At 42.9% G+C, this 22,456-nt stretch overlaps 1 protein-coding gene across 3 annotated transcripts in view; it reads left to right on the forward strand.

The window, feature by feature from the left end:
* The first annotated feature begins 1,694 nt into the window (after window positions 1-1,694).
* LOC122683080 (myosin VIIA and Rab interacting protein) overlaps window positions 1,695-22,456 on the forward strand; it is a 217,512-nt gene continuing 196,750 nt past the window's right edge. The window contains exon 1 of one of the 3 annotated variants that reach the window (XM_043886620.1): window positions 1,695-2,078. The gene's annotated coding sequence lies outside the window, so the exon portion shown is untranslated. Of the gene's footprint in view, window positions 2,079-2,354; window positions 2,422-9,553; window positions 9,656-22,456 lie in introns of those variants that run through there. The other 2 variants (XM_043886623.1, XM_043886621.1) reach the window with 2 other exon arrangements.

The raw sequence follows: 22,456 nt of genomic DNA on the forward strand, positions 1-22,456 counted from the left end.
TACCAACAGTCAGAATCCCCCAGGCAAACAAGCAAATACTCAAGTCCCAGACTATTCAAGGGGTAAAGCATGACTGAAACAGAGTCTTCGTGGGTGGTTTAATGTGCGCTCGGGAAAGAAAAGACTGCCTCCTTGAATTCTGACCACTGGGAAGAAAAGACTGAAGCTGTCAAGGGCCACCAAGGAGTGAGTAAGCTTAACAATGAAACCCACAGTGGAAAGCAGAGAGGAGGGAGAGAGGAATTAAGAGTAGGGGCTGAGATTCCAGTTCTACTTCTGACATCACTTGAGAGCCCCTGAATTCATCTGCACCTTAGTTAGACCTACCATTTTGTATAACAAAAGGTAAAAATAAGAACATTAGAGAAATACTCATGAAGAGAGTACTGACAGGAGGAGAAACTGAGAGGCTGGGAGATAAGGGTGACAGAGAGTCTTGTTAACTTTGTATTCATTTGCACAGTTAAATTTTCATACCACTGCCAATGCTAATTAAGCTCAGATAAGTAAAATTAAAATTGAATGCAAATAAAACAGAAACAAAACACAAACTTTCTTTCGCTTTACTAGTTTGTGGGTAAATAAAATCGGTTTGAGAGAGGAAACCAGATCTTTAGAGAAAACAACTCCTTTACCTTCCAAGTTCCCTTCTTACAGGTGTTTTGGGGGGGCTGTTGCACACAGGTCAGCAAGTGAGCCGTCCATTTCTACTGCGCAAATTTACATGGAGAGAACAGGCTCGACCCATGGTCCTGAGAAAAGATTCCCAGGGTTTTAGGAATCACGCATGTAGCTTTATTCTGATAAAGCTACTTTATCAGAATAAAGGTCTTTCGCTGCGACTTCCGTCCTGCAGCGAAAATTCATAATGTAACAGCCGAGTTGTTGGGGCTGAGGCAGTCCGTCTTAGAAAGATTCCGGGTCCAGTGCCCTAATGGATGCAAAAGCAACGAAGCCCTGGCCTGGGGAGGACCTTTAAACTCCCAGTCTTTCTTCCGGCATCTGGAACTCCAGGCAAGAGCCCAAATGCAGTCCTCACTGGCAGCAATCGCTGGGCATCCTTTGACAGTGCGAGCTCACCGACCCTGCGGTGCGCAGCTACGGGGCTCTGGGGCTTTTGGGAACGCAACCGCCTGGGGCTGCGAGCTCTCGAGTCAATCGTCAGACCAGTCAACGCGTGTTGAACGAAGGAGCGTCGCTAGCGCAGAAATTCAGGACAGAACGAAAGGAACCCAGACCAGGGGATGGGTCACCGCGGTGACTTTCAATACCCGGGCTCTGGGAAGTGAGGAAGAGCTGTCTCTGGAGACCCGCCGGCTCCGGTGAGGCTGGGAGGGGAGGGCGCCCGCAGTCTGGAAGCCACGCCGGGCCGGGATTCGGGTGACCAGTCACTCGGAGGTCAGGGAGGGTCTGGTCGCCCGGGGGTGCAGGGGCAGGAAAACTCTTATTTCACTGTTGGGAATGACCTGGGGTCTGTCGGGGAACTCTGTGGCCGAGGCCCCAACACCGCACTGAGCCGGTGAGCGAGGGGCGCGCGGCTCCGACCCCGGCGCGCAACCCGAGCCCCGCCTCCTGCTGCGCCCCGCCCCGCCCCTCCGGCGCGTGCCGCCTGCGTGCAGGGAGGGGGGCCTGAGCCGCCCGCTGGGCACCCCGGCCCCAGCGCAGGCGCGAGCACGCGCCCCTCCCGCCCGGTGCCCCGCACGCGCCCCGGCTCCCGGCGCCTCTGATTGGCCGTCGGCCCGGCCAGCAGGTGTCGGCTGGGGCTGCGGCCCCGCTGGCCCTGGTTGCCTGCGGCGCGGGCGCCTCCCTCGCACCCGCTACCTCCGCTGCGCTCCCGCCTCCCGCGCCTGCTCTGGGCTCCCGCTGCGGCTGCGGTTCTGGCAGCCGAGCCCCCGCGGCGGCGCTGCAGCTCAGATCTGCCGCGCCGACAGACCCGCGCCCCTGCCTGGCTGCTCGCAGCTTCCTAATCCACGCCGCGCGCTGCGGCAGGTGCCCCGGGCATCCCAAAGCGCCGTGGCCTGAGCCCGGAGGCCATCGATGACCCCGGTCACGTACCTACTCTAGCCCGGCCACCCCGTGTGAGTACCGTCCCCTCCTCTCTGGCAGCTTTGCGCCATTCTGCTCCTCATGTTGCCGCAACTTCGGGGGTGGGTGTATGGAGGTGTTTCTCGTCCCCGTACTACACCCCGTGCGTGTCCTGAGCCAGGGCCCCCGGGCACGGCCAGTCAGCCTCTGCGGAAGGGCATGGGGGGGGGGGCGCATCAAACTTGCTAGGGGGTCGTCACAGAATCGGGACCATCGTTTTCCTGCTGCCGGGTTGGAGCTCAGCTCTGCCTTTCCTTTGAGGTTTGCGATTCCACTGGCCACGTAGCTCTTGGGCTGCGGTTCACCGCTCACCCACTACGCTCCTTAAACCGTCAGGTAAGCGCCGGGAGCAGCCCAGTGTGGCCGACTTGATTCTTCCCACTCTTAATTTCTGTAAAATGGGACTAACTGGGGACTTGCTCAAGGTCATGGCCAGTGCACAGTCTAAGAACCGGAGTCGATAGGAATCTGGCAGGGTTCTCGGACTGCTTGGGGAGGGTTGGCTGTTGCAGGTCTGGGGGTGCTCACTTCAGCTTCACGGACCCCCTTCTCCTTCCTGCTCCCTCCCCTCCAACTCCGCCGCTTTTGGAGAAGTCTGGAGTCAATTCTAAGGTATTCTTCAGAGGTTAGGAGGTAGCCGAGGAGGGCCTACTGGGAGTGCAGAGCGGTCCCGTGTTGGAAACCCCAGGGACCTGCAGCATTCGCAGCATCCTCTCCGTTCCCTGCAACTTAATTTACTAACATCCCCGCAGAGTAGGGGTATTTGCTGGGTGCCTGAAAATTCCCCTGCTAGGGTCAGCCCTGTTCGGTTTCCTTCTCCCAAATAAACCCTATCCCCAGGGTAAGTATTTAAGAGACTCGGAACTGCACACACCAGTCTGGGTCCCGGGACTTCCTAAGAGAAGCTGTAGGTTCTACACTGGGCTCCCATCTGCTCTCGGAAAATGCTTTACGTCTAGATTATTTCTGCCCGCTTCACTCCCTACCCCTCGATCTGGATGTTTCCCACTTTCCCAGGGGAAGGCGGAGCCTAGTCTCAGAATGTATGTAAATATCGCTACACAGCTCCGGTGAGGCAGCGTGGGCGGTTCTCAGAGCCTTGGGTGGAGGAGAGGGTCGCGCCTTCTCTGTTGACATTATCACCCTGTCCCTCCAACTCAGTCTCCTTTGCCCCGCCTCAGGGAAAAGATCACCACGTAGGTAGCTTTGTGATATCTGACAAACATCTTGGAGCCTCAACTTTTAAAATCTAGACAATGGAATAATTCCGCCCCCCCTTCCCAAAGCCACTGGGGTTCAGGGTACCTGATAGATGTGAAAGTAAAAGGAAGACAGTCCAAGAAGATCTGAGCTGTAGATGGAAATAGGGGTGATTTAAATATATTTCACAGCAACTTTGGGACTGTATTCATAGGTCTAAAAATCCTTGTTTCCCGACAAATTCAGTTTAAGACTTTGAAAATACTACTTTCCATCTTCCTGTTGCTAATGCCTTGTCTGGCCATGGACAGCCCCCTCTTGCCTCATTAGGCACCCTCCCCACCCCTCCCCGCTATCCAGCACATCTGTGGTTTGTCTCTATGGACTGAAAGCTGGCTGCCCTCTGTGGGTCTGGGGGATGTGTCTGGAGTTGGGAGTTGAGTCTGGTGGTGGGGCAAAGCATGTGTGTGTGTGTGTGAGCGGGGCTGTTTCTGTGGAGATGGTGTGTATCTCTGTGGCAGGATTCTCTTTGTGGTCTAGGTGTTGCGTGTGGAGGCGGAGGGGGAATGGTCTGCTCCAGGATCTGAGAAAGTCAACTGTTAACCACCCTCAGCAATTTAAGCTAACAGTGGTATCGATTGTGTCCTGTCTCCTTCCTCCCTGTCCAGAGCTCGCCTGTGGCCATGGCCCTTAGAGCTATTGATACACAGACTGAAGTGCCTGGTGGAGAACTAGGCATGCCCCTCATTTTGCCTTCCTGGTTATTATTGTGTTTGTCTCAAAGGCCAGGTAAGGAGCGTTGACTGAATGGTCAGACCTTTCTGGGATGATAGTATCTGCACAGATCTGAAGATTTTCACAAACTGAACAGATTAAGACCTAGAATATTCCCAGCTTCAAGATTATCCCCTGCAGAAACTATCAGTTCCCTTCCCCTGAAGGTAACCACCATCCTGCTTAGTTTTGTCAGTCGGTTTTACTTTTTATTCCTATTATTATTTATCATTTTAGTTTCAAAGCCATCATTTTAATTTCAAAACCGCTTGATGGTTTTCACCTCCTTTTTTTTTTTTTTTTAATATATGCAAACAAAAGGTAATTATACCTAAGCTAGTCCAAAAAACTCAAAGGAAGCATTTGGCCTTAAGGTTTGGGTGGAATCTGATCTGGTTGTCCCCAATCTGATCATCAGTTCTTGGGTGAGGTAACAATCCCAACCCCACATATAACAGTGCTGACACTGAGGATGATTTATTCATAGAGCGTATTTGACTAATGCAGATCCAAAATAGTGATAATCAAATATGAATGAAGGAAAGATAGGAGTGAATTCATTTGACCTATGAAAATAGAAGTATTTTGAATTCCTCAAAGTTAAAAGTTGGTGAAGCAGCACCAAATTTGAAGACCGAGTGAATTATGAGCTGTTCGCGCTATTGCCACACGGTGGCGCCACATTGGCTGCATAACTATATACCCACCGTCCTTCTGAAACCCCCAGGAAGGAACCCCAGGAATAAAATCGAACAGCTCAGTATCTCCAAAAGTGATTTACAAATACTATGGTTTTTCCTGTATCTGGCAGACAGGCGGCCTCTCTGGTGCCTGCTACTAAGTCCTTTAATAGACCCCTATCCCAGCTTTTGAGAAGGGTGACTTGGGGGTTAGAGGCAGTTGTGTGTGGGAGGTGAGTGGACCTGAGACACTCTTGCCTTCTCTTTAATACTATGAAGCTGCGTTATGTCCTTGGAATTCTAAAGGGGTCAACCCAAAAGCTAACTTAAGTGCATTGTGATCCTTTTGGTCACATTTCACCCCAGAATTCTTCCAAGGGTGTGAGATAAGGAGTTCATCTTGAGTCAGGTCGCTGTCTTCACAGAGCACTGTCTGTGGTGAACTCGGAAGAATCAATAGGCCTGAGTGTAGCCAAACGGCTGCTAAAAGAAATGCCCTGTGTCCCACCGGGAGGGGGCCAAGTCACAGGGGAACCCCCCGGGTCTGGGCGTGTTGGGCCCCCGCTGTGGAGAGGCCTAAGTGGACCCGTTTAGCACCCTCCTCCCATCCACTGCCTTTTCACCATCATTATGACCGAGACTCTGTTCAGAAGACCTTGTTCATGTGATGGCTGCTGTGCCTTTGATTGCTAAGATGTTGAGTGTTTGCGTATGCTGGCCACTACGTATGTATTCACTTACTGTCCCAAACGGGAGGAGAGTGATGTTCTCATTCTATTGATGACGGTACCGGGCCTTGCCAGTTAAGCACTCTTCAGTTTTCACACTGTGTGAGCTAGGGTGAGGACGGACAGCCAGGCTCTCAGACAGCTTCCCTAGCTGAGTTGTACCGTCTGCAGGGTGAGAGGAGTCTTGCACAGTTCTCCTGATCTCTCTGGCACCTGATATAGCACGTTCTAACTTCTTGTTACAGCTTCTTGTAGTAGCTTCTTGAGTCCAAGTATGGGATTGCCATAAATAGAAACTCCTCTGCTGAGTGAGGGGGAAATCCACACAGTGAAGGATGGGGATTTGGAGCTGAGTCCATGCAGCCTGTAACACTGAGGCTAAGTGTGTGCCTGTCAGAATGTGTAGTCCCATTTTGTGTTTAAAATTTTATGTACATAGAAATAAGACTCGCAGATGTAAAAAACCAAACTTACAGTTACCAAAAGGGAAACTGTGAGGGGAGATAAATTAGGAATTTAGGATTAACAGATACATACTACTATATATAAAATAGATAAACAGCAAGGACCTACTACTGTATAGCACAGGGAACTATATTCAATACCTGTAATAACCTATAATGGAAAAGAATCTGGGAAAGAATATATGTGTGTGTGTGTGTGTGTGTGTGTGTGTGTGTGTATAACTGAATCACTCTGTTATACCCCTGAAATGAATACAACATTGTAAATCTACTATACTTCATTTATAAAAAAAGATGTTCTCAGAAGAACTCCATGTTTACCTGGAGGATTGAAGGTGGAAGGGAGAAATGCACAGAGGATTATTGATGTCTATCCTTTAATAAAATGGTGTATTAAAAATTAAAACAATAAACAGGGACTTTCTTGGATGCCTCAGGTCCAGTGGTTAAGACCCCGTGCTCCCAATGCAGGAGTCCTGGATTCGATCCCTGGTCAGGGAACTAGATCCTACATGCCACAACTAAAGATCCTATATGCCACAGCTAAAGATCCTGTGTGCCAGAGCTGGTGCAGCCAAACAAGTAAATAAATATAAATATAAAAAGCCACAAACAGATACATTATAAAAAAATTACAGGTTTCCTTGGTGGCTCAGTGGTAAAGAATCTGCCTGCCAATACGGGAGACACAGGTTCAGTCCCTGATCCCAGAAGCTCCCACATGCCACAGAGCAACTAAGCCTGTGCCCCACAACTACTGAGCCTGTGAGCCATGTGCCACAACCACTGAAGCCCGTGCATCTTAGAGCCCATGCTCTGCAGTAAGAGAAGCCACCTCAATGAGAAGCCTGCGTACCGCAGCTAGAGAGTAGCCATGCTTGCCACAACTTGAGAAAATCCCTTTTGCTATTGTAGAAAGTATTGCAGGCAATATTCTTGATAGGCTCTTGTAGAAATGCAAAGGAGTGTGTCTAAGGTATATATCCCTAGGAGCTGAGTAACTGGGTGATAGGATATACTTGCATAAGCTTCTTGCTGTTACTTCAGCCCTTTGAGGTTTTGCAAGTTGCCCTTTAGAGCCTCTGTATCACTTTACACTCCCACCAGCACTGTCCTGGAGTTCTTTGTATCCCTGTTTCTTTGGCTATGCCTGACATTAATTAGATGTTTCAACTTTGGTTAATTTGATAAGTATGCAATGTATTTCACTGCTTTTCTTTTGCATTTCCCTTAGAGAGCTTTTACAAATGTTTTGATTTCCAAGTTTCTTTTCTATGCATCACCATTTTTTAGTAAATAAAACTTTTAGATCTTAAAACTCATTTGACGTTTATATTTCTGTACTGTGTGAGGCAGGGATCTAATGTTTTCCATGTTGAAAACCATTACCACATTATCACTGAATATTTAACTATTTTCTCATTTATTTTGCTGCCACCTCTACCATATACCAATTTTGGTTACTTTTTTTTTTTCAGATCTTTTTCTTAACTCTGTTCTGTTCTATTAATCTTTCTGTGATTCCTGAGCTAATATCACTTTCATTTAATTACTAAAGTTTTACAGTAAATCTTCCCTTCTTAGCCTTTTTCTCCTAAATTGTCTTGGCTGTTCTTAATCCTCTAGGTTTCAAATGAGTTTTAGGATCTATCCTAAATATCACTTCCCATGAAAAATACTATTATCACAATTTGGTAAAATTGAAAATGAAAATGTGTTCTCTTGTTTCTTTTTCTTCAAATATAGTGCTAATCAAACTTTTTTATTTCTCATTATTTAGTCTGAAATTTTGGTCCCCATCTTAAGAGGGTTTACTTTAAGTAACTCCTCTGTGGTACCAAAGATCCTTGAATAATAAGGATCAGATGAATATAATTCTTTTAAACACAAATGAGAATTTTTTTTAACTCAACAAAATGTGAGCAGCATTAATGTCAATGATTATTCTTCTGTGTCATTATTTTTATCCTCTTAATAATCCATTTCATCTATGTACCGTAATTGAGTCAACAAAATCATTCTTTTAAAACATTAAGCACTTTATACTTTTTAATTATAGCCTAATCTTTGCATGCATTTTTTGTTTTCTTAGGATGAATTATTTCATCAAAATTTGCTTACTTTTCTTTAAATATTTGATACATATTGCCAAATGTCCCTCCAGGAAAGTGTATAAATTTGTATTGCTACTGGTAGTGTCTGAGTGGGCCAGATCCCTAGGCCTTGTTAGTGAGAGACATAATTATTCATCAGCTTTGTTAATTTCATAGGCAAAGGGAAAAAGAGAACCTTATTTTTACTTTTTCTTTTCTAGGGGGACAGAATATACTTTCATGTTTATTCATAGCCCACTTTGCTACAGAATTTTCCATAAGGGTGGTTTCTCTTTTACTTTCTGTGAAAGAATCTTGCATTATCACTTAGTGTTTTTGAGAGAACTATCAGATTGTTTTATACAGATTATGTTCATATTTTTTAACTGTTAAACATCATTCCATCGTATGAAAATACTGTATTTTATAAATCTGTCTCCTCCATGATGGATTTTAGCTTCTTTCTGTATTTCTTCTGTGGCTATGACACAGATGTGTGCAGTAAATATCTTTGAAATGTATTCATGCACATCAAAAGAAATTCATGAGAATGTATGCCCAAAAGTAGAACTATATTTATAATAGAAACTTACATATTTACATATGTAATATACATATATTACATGTTTATATATAAACATGACTATCTGGTGCCAAACTGCTCCCGAAATGGCTATACTCACTTAACATCCCTAGCAGTGTGTATGTTAGTATCTGTCACTTTAAGGAAATAATAATAATACTAGAGAAGTAGGAACAAAGATGCTAAACTGAAAAGTATGTATATGTGTTTGTAGTATATATAAATATCAAGTTCATTTAGAAATCTCAGAGTTCTTTTTTACCTTTTCATTTTGAATCCTGCATCATATAAATGATTAAGTATATAAGTCATAAACATCATGTAAATATTTACCTGGCTTAGGAGAACTGGTAAGAGTTTAAAAGGTGAGTGATTTTTATAGTGTCATTATTCAGGGCAATCTATAAAACGGGGTGAGCACTTGACAACCAGAAAAGCACCTCCACCCAGCTCTTTGCTTCTCCACCCAGGGCAGGAGTTCTAGCCTTCCTCTCCTCTTTTAAAATTTAGAAGACCTTGGTTGGTAAGCCTGAGATAATAATGTACCATTAACACCATGTTGTTAATGACCTTATGTGATTACTAGTTACTAGTGACCAGAACAGCCTGAAACCACCAGATGGTTCTTGAGGAAAAGGGTCAAAGACAGATTTATTTGGGGACGGGCTGATTACTTTACTGCTGGAAACCTCACTCACTCCAGACTTAACTCTGAGAATCGATTCGGTGTTTGTGTAGAGAGAGTCAAAAGAGTTTTATGAAACTGCCTAAAAGCTTTTTGAAAACCGCTTTTGGTGTTGTATTCAACCATGTGTTATTTGCCCCCGTTACCTTCCCTAGGTAAATATGAGTTAAATTTTTTGGTGTATGTTTATGTATCATCAGCTGAGAAAAGAAACCCACTCCATGGAAAGTCCTTCTGAGGCTATGATTTACAGCGTAATGCCACTGATGTGACAGATATGTGCTCTGCAGCTGGGATGCACAGATCCATCCTGTGGGCGGACAGTTTAATCTCACTTAGCAGACACGGGAGAAGAACAGGAAGGTGAGAGAGAGAGGAAGGGGGTTGCGTACAAGACAGAGGTCATGGCCCCCTCTAGATCCACGGTCCCAGGATCTAGTGTGGCTATTTGCCAAAGTCTCCAAATAATCCCACACTGACTCATGGCTCATGGTTCTCCCTTTTTGATATGTAATTTAACTACCAAAACTATAGCGGGTCATTTCCTAGGTTTGGAAGCCTGGATATTCCTGGAGAAAAGGAAAATGACCCAAACCCCTTTACATTATTATTTTTTTTTCCTGAAGATAGTCCAATCTGCATAAACAGTGCTTCCAGCTCCAAAGCTCTTCCTAGCCTCCCCATGAAAACCTTTGTCTCAGTCATCATTTTACTTTATCTGTGTAGCTCAGCCTCTGAGAATCTGGCAGGTTCTCTTTTTGTGTTTGTGTTATATAAATGTGGTTTTGTTGTTTTGCTTTCTTTGAAAAGCAATTTATTGATCATTAGGGACTTTGATTTACTAGAATGACATGTAAGCAGAGTATTTGAGATTCATCTCTTTCTTTTATGGCTAATTAGAAGAAAAGTTTTAAATGCTGTTTTTTGATGGAATCCTTGTTGAAAACCTACTAGAAATCCATCCATGGGTCTTTTCAGCTCCACCCACGGTTCAGTGAAGGTTGGGTGCCTCTCCCAGGACTGCAGATCTTGCAGTCTGAGTGCCTGCCACCCCCCACCCCCACCATCCTCCGTGCTCCCAGATCTGAATCCTTCCTCCCACAGCTTCCAGGCACCTGAGGCTTGTTCTTTCCACTGCCACCACCCCTGCTTTCTGCCTCAGTTCCCCTCACCTCAGACTGGCGCTGATGGTGGATGCTGAAGTAATGCTAATATTTCCCCTTCTCTTCCATAAATGATCTAAAAGCAACAAGGAAAAGGAGAGCACCAAACATCACTTTTGGCAAATTTGGGAGATGGTTGGAAGATGGAAGAGGTGCCAGAAAAAGTGAGATCAAGTTGGGGTGCATGGGGAGAGGCGCGGAGACGTGCCCTGCATGTTGTCAAGAACGCTCCTCGGGAAGGCGGGGGCTCTCTTGGGGCACCACACTCAAGTGCCTTCCAAGCCCCAGTGGGGTGATGCGGCCTGTAGAGGTGGCCAGCAGGTCCCTAACTCTTGGTCTGTCTCACCTGGCTTGTTACAGGCTCTTTTTACAAAGAAGGAACTTCTCACCTGTGTCATTATTTTTCATTTTATTTATTCTCTGTCCTCATCCTTATTTCCTTCCTTATACTTTCTTTGCTTTATTCTTTTTCTCATCTCTTAAATGTATATGATTACTCATTTAATTCCAACTTTTCTCCTTTTGCATGTATGCATTTAGCACAATAAATTTCCAAGTATTGCTTTAGCCGTATTTGTATTCCACATGTTTTGATACGCAGTGTTTTGTTACTGTTCACATATAGATTTTTAACATTTTCATGATGATTTTTTTCTTATTTGTAAGCTTTTATTTCAATTTATCTTTTAATTTCCAGAAACTTTTAACAATTATTTTTTCATTAATTCTATCTTTATTCTGGTTTGACATTTTTAATAATATCTACTTTAATTTTCTATTTTAGATAAAATATTTTAGTTTTTTTCTATTTTTTATTTTATTTTATTTTTATTTATTTATTTATTTATTTTATTAGTTGGAGGCTAATTACTTCACAACATTTCAGTGGGTTTTGTCATACATTGATATTTTTTTCTAGTTTAAATATTTTCTGTTTTAATAATGATTAGAGAATGTGATCTACTTGAGTCCAATTCTTTGAAATTTGTTGAGACTTGTTTTGTGGCCTGGTACATAGTTTTCACAAATGTTCTATATTTCCAAAGTTACTGGTTTGCAGTAATCCATATATGTTCATTAGCTTAAACTAGTTAATTGTGGTATTCAAATCTTCCATCTTCATTACTCGTTTATTTGAAGTTTGATTAATCAGTTACTGAGGGAGAAATATAGAGAATTTTTCAGTTTAATCTTAACGCTTTTTCAGTTTTTGCTTTGTATATTTTGAAATATTATGTTATTAGATGCATTATAGTTTAACTTTTTCCTGGTCAGTCAAGCATACGTCATTATGAAACAACCCTCTTAATCTCTAGCAATGTTCTTGTTTCTAGATCTGAGAAGAACAAATATCATATAATATCACTTATATGTGGAATCTAAAATAATGAAACAAATGAACCTATTTACAGAACAGAAATAGGCTCATATACATAGACAACAAACTTATGGTACCAAAGGGGATACTTGCAGGGGGGAGGATGAATTAGGACCTTTGGGATTAACAGATACACACTGCCGTATATAAAACAGGTAAACAATAAGGATCTACTGTGTATCACAGGCAACTATACTCAGTATCTTGTAATAAACCAGAACCTGAAAAAGAATATGTGTGTGTGTGCGTGTGTGTAAAACTGAATCACTTTCCTCTTTACCTGAAACACTGTAAATCAACTATACTTCAATAAAAAAATCATTAAAAATAGGCCTGTTTCTAATAGAACTATACCAATTTTCTTTTACTTAGTACTTGCCTTTCATATCATTTTATTATCCTTTCACCATCAACAGTTCTGTACATTTTTACTTCACTTGTGAAACAGTTATAAAGAGCATAAAGCAATAAAATTTGCTTTATTTTTCCAATCTGTAAGTTTTAATGTGAAAGTTATGTTCATTTACAATGTTACTATTAATATATTTGGATTTACCATTTTACTTTGATCTCTTGATCCCTGTCATTGTCCCACTTTTAATATACTTGGTTATTTTATCTAATTGCCTCTTGTATTAATTTAGATTCTCTTTCCTACTCCACATCACATTTCCCTCGTCTCCATATTCAAAAGCTGTACATTCTATTTCTATTTACTTGTATTTACTATATGATAATTTTAGCATATATATTTACCTTAACAAAATACAAACTGAATCAGTCATTCTGTCCTCCTGAGCAATTCAAGGACTTTATACTTAAAACTCTGATCACGCTGCACAATTTATATGTTAACATTGTCTGGTGTTTTAGTCAGACTTTTTAAAAACTCCATCTGTTTATTTTTTCCACATGGTAAGCATTTGTTGACAATATGATTCCACGTGTCCTCCAGTTTCATTGGTTCTTTTTAAGAATTTATCTAGTGATATGATTACTGTTATTTTGCAGTAATCTATCTTTTCATTATGGGTGATTCGAGTTCCTTTTCTGTGGTACTCATTTTGAGTTCCATGCTTCTTTTTAATTATCTCCCTCAGGATTTTCTGGACTTCACTCATGTGAGAATTGATGTCTAATTCATGTTCTGGAAAATTCTCAGTCATTATTTCTTTGAATATTGCTTTTCCTCATTCTCTACTCCTGGAACTCTAATTAGATATGCGGAATCTTTCTCCTATATCGTCTGTGTCTTTTAATCTCTGTTCCATGTTTTTCTTCCTTTCTCAGTGCTGCATTTGAGTTATTATTTCAGCCCTGTCCACCAGCTCACCTCTCTTCTCTGTTCTGAGGAATAGCCATAATTTTACCATAAAGTGGTGCCCCCATTGAGCCTACACAAATAAGACTTTTCAGTGGTGGGCCTGTTGGCATCTGTGCCAATTTTGCCATTCACGTGGCCTCACTATTTTGTTGTTATTCTTCAACTAAATGCCTGAAAATGTGTCTCAGGGGCCTTAATATTACTAACCTTAAATGTAGTCATTTTATTTCTGGGAATCTAGCTGAAGGGGGAAAAATCCTTAATGTGGAAAACACTTTATGCACAAAGATGTTTATTGTAGTTTTCTATGAAGTAGTCCAGAATTGAAATTAACCCAGAGGTACACCACTAGGAACAGGTCAACAGGTATATCCACTTGATACAATATAATGGAGCCATTAGGAGCAAGACTTGAAAGTGATCTTGCTACCATGAAAAAAAAATACTGGAGATAAAAGAGTTTAGCGGAAATGTATGCATAGCATACTTCCCTGTATGTGAAGTAGCTCGGTAGTGTCCGACTCTTTGCGACCCCGTGGACTGTAGCCTACGAGGCTCCTCCTTCCATGGGATTCTCCAGGCAAGAATAGTGGAGTGGGTTGCCATTTCCTTCTCCAGGGGATTGTATAATAAGATATAAATGACAAAAGTCCTTACAAAGAGTGGGGGAAATGAGACTTAAATGAACCAATGGGCTAGAACTAGTTGTACTTGCTTGATGATGTCAGGTGATTAATTTTCTTCTATGATATTATCATATCTTTCAAATGTCCATAAATGGGAATTTGAGGTACTGAAAACTACACAAAAGCTCTAGAGGAAAAAGAATGAGGTGGGCAGACAGCAGTTAGAGGTTCTTGCTGATGAGTGTCTGACTGGGATTATTCACCTTCAATAAGTGTTTTGCAGAAGTGAGGGTCCAGAAGCAAGAGACGGTAAAGAGATGGCTCAGGAAGAGGGCCCTGGCCAGACCAGGTTGAAGGAGTACATGTTGTTGGAGATCCCATGTCCCATCCCTGGCTGTGGAAATTCAGAGTAGGGCCACGTGCTTTATTTCTGGTTTCTGCTTTGGCATTTCTCTGGGTCCATATAGGCACCAAGCAGTGTTTGCTGACTTTAGAATCAGTGGGCAGACACTATAGCAAATTCCACTGGCCACATTATAGAATATTTCCACTATACTTTTAGTATGTTACCTTTGGATTTTTGAGAAAAAAATGAAGACAGTTTGGCTGGGAGGGTGTGGAGAGAAGGGAACCCTCTTATACTGTCGGTGGGAATGTAAATTGGTGTCTCCACTATGAAGAAGAGCATGGAGGTTTCTCAAAAAACTGAAGTTGGCATATGATCCAGCAATCCCACTTCTGGCCAAATATCCAGACAGAACTATAACTCAGAAAGATACACATACCTCTATGTTTATATCAGCACTGTTTACAGTGGCCAAGACATAGAAACAACCTAAATGTCCATCAATAGATGAATGGATAAAGATATGTGTGTGTGTGTGTGTGTGTGTGTGTGTGTGTGTGTGTGTGTGGGTGGGTGGGTGGGTGGGTGGTGAAATATTACTTGACCATGAAAAAGAATGAAATAATGCCATTTGCAGCAACATGGATGCACCTAGAGATGATCATACTAAGAGTAAATCAGAAAGACAAATACCGTATCACTTATATGAGGAATCTAACACATGACACAAATAAATTTATCTATGAAACAGACTCATAGACATGGAGAATAGATTTGTGATTGCCAAGGGGGATAAGGGGTAGAGGAGAGAAGGACTGGGAGTTTGTGACTAGCAAATGCAAACTGTGATGTATAGAATGGATAAACAAGGTCCTACTACATATACAAGGAAATATATTCACTATCCTGTGACAAACCATAATGGAAAAGAATATGAAAAAGAAGATATGTATAACTGAGTCACTTTGCTATACAACAGAAATTAATACAACATTGTAAATCAACTATACTTCAATAAAATTTTTAAAATTGAAGACAATTTGTTTTCCATTTCTATTCAATTTGAATTAAATACCCATGGGCTTTACTACTCAATGCTAAACTACCTTCCCTGACTTCTGTAAACCTTTTCAAATGCTGAACCACTTTATTTAAAATAAACCGGTAGCTTTTTGGTTATCTTCTGCTTTAGAGTTCTGTAATCTTGTCTGTAGATTTATAAAACACACCTTTAATTATCTTTGAAGTATCTAACTTTAATTAAAAAGAAGTATATGTCTCTGAACCTCCTGCGGATGGGAAGACATATTATTGAAGTATAGCAGGGTTGGTGAAATTTGCAGTGGAGCAGGTTAATGTTAAAGATCATTAAACAATTTCCCTCCTGCCATGGTGTTGAATTGTAGATTTCCTTTTTTTTTGCCCAGAGCAACTTTGCTCTCCTCTTTTTTAATCTATCCAATAGGACATTATCTAGGATCAAATCTCTTTTTAATGTTATTGCTTATATATCTTTGACTATAACCACAGTTTGAAAGGCCTACCAGCTGAACACAATATTTCATTGTAAGTGTTTCTATTTGAAACTATTTTCATTTTGAAAAATGTACACTGCAGTCCAGTTCAAACATTTATTTCAACTTTCACTATATTGAGGCTTCAAAAAAGAAGAAAGAAATCTATTTATTCCACTTGGGCCTTGGGTCACTGCAGACACCACAGCATCCAAAAAGATCAGATCAGAGAGGTGTTTTGAAGATCATCTAGTTCAGAGGTAGAAAACTGGTGAATCAAAAGTCATCAGGAGATCTTCCCTCGAGCTCACCAGGTGATGTGGTACATCAGTGAGATGCGTGAATTCCATGGATGTAAGTCCATGGCCAAACTTCATTTGCTGTAAATGAGTTTCTTGGTCAATCACAACATGCTGGGGAGGAGCTGTGACCCCCAAGTATTCTGTAAGTGATGGGTAAAGGTTCAGGCAGAGATGGGAAATGCATACATATGTATTCCAGGAAGGACTCTACCCACTCCATGATGGGAGGTCTAGTGTAGTCACTGCCACCAGGCCGTTGACTGGATTCCTCCCCTCCACATCCGGGGAGGGGCCCAGCACTGGTCTTCGCTGTCAGGAAGATGTGTCCCCAACATTGGTGACCGGTAGATTAGGCCTGCAAAGAGGAAGTCTGTGAAACTGTACCCTTGGGTAGCCACATTGTTGGACCCTCCTGCCATGTTCATTGTGTGCAAGGACTCACTGAACAAACACTGGGGAATAGCCTTCCTCACCTGATGGCTGAGAACTTCTGCAGAGACATTCAAATGACATCACACTCAGGTCCTCAGGAAGGTCTGCACACACCTTTTCCTCAGACCTCCTTGTCCCTGATCTCCCAATTCTGTTCTCTCCTATCCTGTTGTTCTGTTGGTTACTGTCCGTGAATTGATGTCAGGCCCATTCTTCCAGACATCTCGTGGTCCAGACAATGTGGAGGATCAATACACAGCTTGAAATCCTGCCCACCAGCAGGATGACCCTCACTGCTATCTTTCAGAGCCACCCAGAGTGGGGCTGTAATGCTACAGCTGTCCACTCTGGTTGGTGTCAATGATGCTTTATAGAATCATCCACGAATCCAGACTGAGGCTTTTCCTCTTACATTGGTTGATCATCAAGAACTTCCCATGAGGATGTAGGTGTGGACTAAGGGGGCGGCAACAAAGCAGAAGACACAGGAGATGGGGAGAAGTCTGAGTTACCCACTCATGCAACTTAAACCTTCTGGAATTGACTGGGTCTGATTTCTTATAGCATTCCCACTTGACAGTGGGTCCATACTGTTCATGCAGAGCCTAACAAGAGGCTCAAAGCTAGCTTCTCTTGGGCACATGGTCACTTGATGTCCTGTAGTTAGGCATTCAATAGCAGGGCCCGGTAGCCTGCAGGAGCTAATTCTCAAATGGGGACCTGTTACTTGTGGAGGAGGGTGGCACTCTGCTCTGACACCCTTGAAAGCCTTTGTGGTGCTCCTCCTAGAGCTTCCCTGAAGCCCTGGATGGCATCTCTGTTTGCTGTAGGCGCTTTGATGCCATTGGGTCTGTTGGGTCCTGCATAAACCAAGAGACAGCCTCTGGCAGTACTGCCTGGCCTTGCGACAGAGCCGTCTCTTGCTCTGGGCCCCTCTTGAAACTGGATGATAATAGTTTACTTAGTAAATGGCTGAGAGCAGCATACACATATATTTCCACATGTCATCTTCAAAATCCAAATTCTTTAAGATGCTATCTCCATTTCTTTGTCTTCCTTTCACATATTGAGGCCATTGTTCATTCATGTATAGACTATATCTCTGAGTTTCAAAGTCCTTTATTGAGTTTTAGACACGTAGGCATTTTGGATAATCTTAATCTGGCACAAAACAGCTGGCACTTACTAGCACCACTTGTGGCAGGACCTGGTGAGATTTGGCAAGGGTTCTTTTTGATAGGCTGCTCTCAGATCAATCTGAATGTTGAGTTTTAAGTCAACTAAGATCATGGCTTCTGGTCCCATCGCTTCATGGCAAATAGATGGGGAAAAGTGGATACAGTGGCAGATTTTATTTTCTTGGGCTCCAAAATCACTGCGAATGGTGAATGCAGCCACAAAATTAAAAGACGCTCCTTGGAAGAAAAGCTATGACAAACCTAGACAGTATATTTATAAGCGGCGACATTACTTTGCCAACAAAGGTCCTTATAGTCAAAGCTATGGTTTTTTCCAGTAGTCACATATGGATGTAAGAGTTGGACCACAAAAAAGGCTGAACGCCGAAGAAGTGATGCTTTCAAATTGTGCTGGAGAAGACTCTTTGGACTGTAAGGAGATCAAACCAGTCAGTCCTAAAGGAAATCAACCCTAAATATTCATTGGAAAGATTGCTGCTGAAGCTCCAATACTTTGGCCTCCTGATAGAAAGAGGTAAAGACCCTGATGCTGGGAAAGATTAAGGGCAGGAGAAGGGGGCGACAGAGGATGAAATGGTTAGATAGCATGACCAACTCAATGGACATGAGTTTGAGCAAATTCTGGGAGACAGTGAAAGACAGGGAAGCCTGGTGTGCTGCAGTTCATGGGGTCACAAAGAGTCAGACATGACTTAACAACTGAACAACAACAGATCAATCAACAAACCAAGGCCATCAACTCATGAGTAACCACCGAGCACGCCACTTGTGACAAAGGACAGAGAAGACCGGTCTCCCTTTAGATAGTTATAGTCCAGATGCCCGATGAACCCCCATGGCAGGGCCCAGCCTAGAAAGGCTGTGTGTACTGGTCTTTATTGCCAAGAGCAGTAAAGCCTGCCCCTCCTGCCAGATGCCATCTTGGGAAGGAGGGAGCGGGAAGGAGCTGCCCACTGGGAGTTGAACTTTGACCTGCCTGAATATTTTCCAAGAGGAAAAAGTTTAACTTGGGAGTAAATAGGCAGCTTTGAGTCATCGTCTCTGTTTTCTTCTCAACTTCGAGCTCCCACCTAGACCACTACAGTGGCTGCAGCTGCCTGCCTCTGTGCCTGTCCGTGTCCACCCCAGCTTCCCATCGCTACCTAAGTGACCCTGCTGCTGCTACTAAGTCAGTTCAGTCGTGTCCAACTCCATGTGACCCTGTGGACTGTAGCCCACCAGACTCCTCTCTTCCATGGGATTCTCCATGCAAGAGTACTGGAGTGGGTTGCCATGCCTTCCTCCAGGTGATCTTCCTGGTCCAGGGATCGAACTGGGTCTCCTGCCTTGAAGACAGATTCTTTACTGTTGAGCCCAAATGTTGGATCTCAGCTTGCTCACTTATTTAGGACTCTGCAGTGACTCCCAGGGCCCTCAGGAGAAGTTGGCGCTCTTTAACATGGCTTCACAGATGCCCTCTGCAACCCTGCAGCAGACATGCTGAACCAATGCATGCGTGTCACCAAGGGAAGTCTCTGCCTGTCCTCCTCCGTCAGCCTGGATACCGACCAACCCTTGCCGTCCTGGCCCCGGCCCAGGCAAGACCAACACCAGGAAGTTGCTCCATCTCTGGTTCCTGCCTTCTCTCTTTTCCCCAGTCCAGGGGCAGTGGCTCCCGGCTCATTCCTGTGGTAGCCCTCACCACTTTATGCCTGATTGTCCTTTATCTCTAGTTGTCCCAGCCTCTACTCAATGAAGGTGTACACAGTGCTCAACCCAGGTCCTGAGACTAAGTTCCAATGTTGCCCTCGGAGGTTTGCAAACTACAGACCCAGGCTCTGCAGCTGTTATTTGCTCTCACTGTAATTGTGCTGTTTAGATATACATTGATACTTCTAAGTAAGTACCTGGTAATAGTTTGCTCTCTTTAGAAGGTAAGTATTCTCCTTTTCTCACCTACTATTATTTTGTCTTAATCCCTTTGTTTTGAGAATAGTACATTTTAGCCTACGGTGTGATCACAAATTTGGAATTGATGAAGTCTGAATTAGTGAAGCTTTAATGTCCGTTTTTTCATAGTCTTATGTGGTCAAGTTTGAAATGCAGCCAGTTGCCAACTCCTATCTTGACACACTTTTATTACAGTCAGAAGAAATCTACCAGATTTTATATAACAGAGGAAGCAGAGAGCATCATTATCTAGTTGAAACTGAAGAGGAAATTCTTAGGGAGCTGAAGAGCTGTGTATTTTTATTGAGTGTTCATTAGCTGTCCTCTGTGCAGGGGATCAACGTGAAAACACCCAAAGGATGGGAAGCAAACAGAGGAAAAAGTCCAAAAGGCAAGAGAGGCATCACAGGGCTGCCACTGTGACCAAAGGCTCAGGAAACAAAAGGAGGGGACTGTAGGCACTGCTCTAACTCAAGATGGCAGAGAAACGCACTGAGCTCTTCTACAGACCTGTTAGTTTGGTCATTGCAGATGAGGACAGAAAAATGCAGTCAAGGTATATAAACCAGGTCATTTTATTTGCCAATAACATGTAATGTGTATATGTGTCCACATTCGCCAGAGTTTCCAGAAAAACAGAACCAATAGGATATGTGTGTCTATATGTGTGTGTGTGTACATAGGTATCAAATAAAAATATTTATTATAAGAAATTGGATCACATGATTATATAGGCTCACAAATCCAAAGAAAGAGAGCTGGAGACCCAGGAGAGGCGGTGATTTAGTTTCAGTCTGAGCTCGAAGCCTGAGAACCAGTGGTGTAATTTCAGTGTGCGGGCAATAGTGAAGTCCCCCGTGAACTCCGTGGAGCATTCCTGGGGCTACGGGGAAGCACACAGTAAGAGTCTGGCAGCTGGGCAGCTTTCAGTTTAGATCAGGTTTTCTCAACCTTGGCATTACTGACATTTTGGAATAGATAATTCTTTGTTGCCAAGAGCTGTCCTGTGGATCACTGGGTGTTTAGTAGCAACACCTGGCTGCTACCCAGTAGATGCCAGTAGCGTACTCCCACTAGAAACAACTAAAAATCTCCCCAGACCTTGCTAATGATCTCCTGGGAGGCAATATAGGGTACTCAGTTGAGAACTGCTGATTTAGACTTCCATTTTATGTCCCCTACCCCCTTCTCTCCTGCTAACTCCATCCACTCTGTGCTCAGCAGATGGGTAGGTATGTGCGTGTCCATCTAACACCATCTGAAACATCTCCCCATACCTGCTGCTAGCAGAGGCTATCGAAGTAGCTCCCCCACTTTTACCATACTTACTTCTGAAGAAGTTTCCATCAAGATCCAATAGGTAGAAAACACCATCAAATCTCAAATGGAGGGGGATAATGAGATCTTCCAACCTCCCACTAATTTTCAACTTCTAGAACTGCTCTCATTTGCCAGAAATAAAATTATAGTGTCAATTCTGTTTGATGGGGAAGGAAGTTTTGCCTAAAATAGCATGAACTTGGAGCCTCCATGAGGTGTCAGGAGGGTCAATGGTTCAGATGGAGCTTGTTGGGCTTATAGGAGCTGGTGCCTGGCAGTCTCAGAGTGATGGCATTCAGGCTACAGGAAGTCATGGGTTCCCTCTTACACTGCTGGTGGGAAAGTAAACTGGTACAGACACTATGTAGAACAGTATGAAGGTTCCTTAGAAAACTAAACACAGAACTACCACATGATCCGGCAATCCCATTCCTGGGAATATATCTGGAGAAAACCGTAATTTGAAAAGATACATGTTGATTTGTCAAAAACCACTACAATATTGTAAAGTAATTAGCCTCCAACTAATAAAAAGAAAAAAAAAAAAGAAAAGATGTGTTGATTTGTGTATATTGATCTTGTATCTTACAAGTTTGCTGATCTCAGTTTTTTGGTTTTAATTGGTTTTGTGTATGTGTATTCCTTTGAATTTTCTATATGGGACTATGTTTTCTCTAAATAGATATGGTCCCAATTTACTTCCTAATTTAGATGCTTTTTAATCCTTTTTCTTGCCTAATTGACCTGGCTAGAACCTCTAGTACTATACTGAAGAGAAGTGGTAAGAGTGACAATCTTGTATTCATGACATTTGACGGGAAAGCATCTATTCGTTCACATTAAGTATGATGTTGGCTGTGAGTTTTTTGTAGACAGCCTTAATCCAAGAAAGTTCCCTTCTATGAAGCAACTGGCAAGAGATTAATCTCCAAAATATACTGACAGCTCATGCAGTTCAATATAAAAAAAAAATCCAATCAAAAAAAGGGGTGGAAGATCTACATAGACATTTCTCCAAAGACATGCAGATGGCTACAAAGCACAGGGAAGGATGCTCAACATCACTAATTATTAAAGAAATGCACATCACAACTACAATGTATTACCTCACACCAGTCAGAACAGCCATCGTCTAAAAATCTGTGAACAATCAACACTGAAGAGGATGCAGAGAAAAGGGAACCCTCCTATACAGTTGGTGGGAATATAAGCTGGTGCAGACACTATGAAGGACATATGGAGGTTCCCTAGAAAACTAAACACAGAACTACCATATGACCCAGCAATCCCATTCCTAGGCATATATCTAGAGAAAACCATAATTCAAAAAGATACATGTACCCCAATGGTCACTGCGGCATTGTTTCCAATAGTCAGGACATAGAAGCAACCTAAATGTCCGTCGATGGAGGAGTGAATAGAGAAGGTGTGGTACATATATGCAATGGAATATTACTCACCTATAAAGAAGAATGAAATAACGCCATTTGCAGCAACATGCATGAACCTAGAGACTGTCATACTGAGTGAAGTAAGTCAGACAGGGAGAGCCAAATACCATATGATGTAGGTTATATGTGGAATCTAGAATAATGGAGCAAATGAGCTTATTTACAGAACAGAAATAGAGT

The sequence above is a fragment of the Cervus elaphus genome, chromosome 24, assembly GCF_910594005.1.
Source record: "Cervus elaphus chromosome 24, mCerEla1.1, whole genome shotgun sequence".
In the NCBI taxonomy this organism is placed as follows: Eukaryota; Metazoa; Chordata; class Mammalia; order Artiodactyla; family Cervidae; genus Cervus; species Cervus elaphus.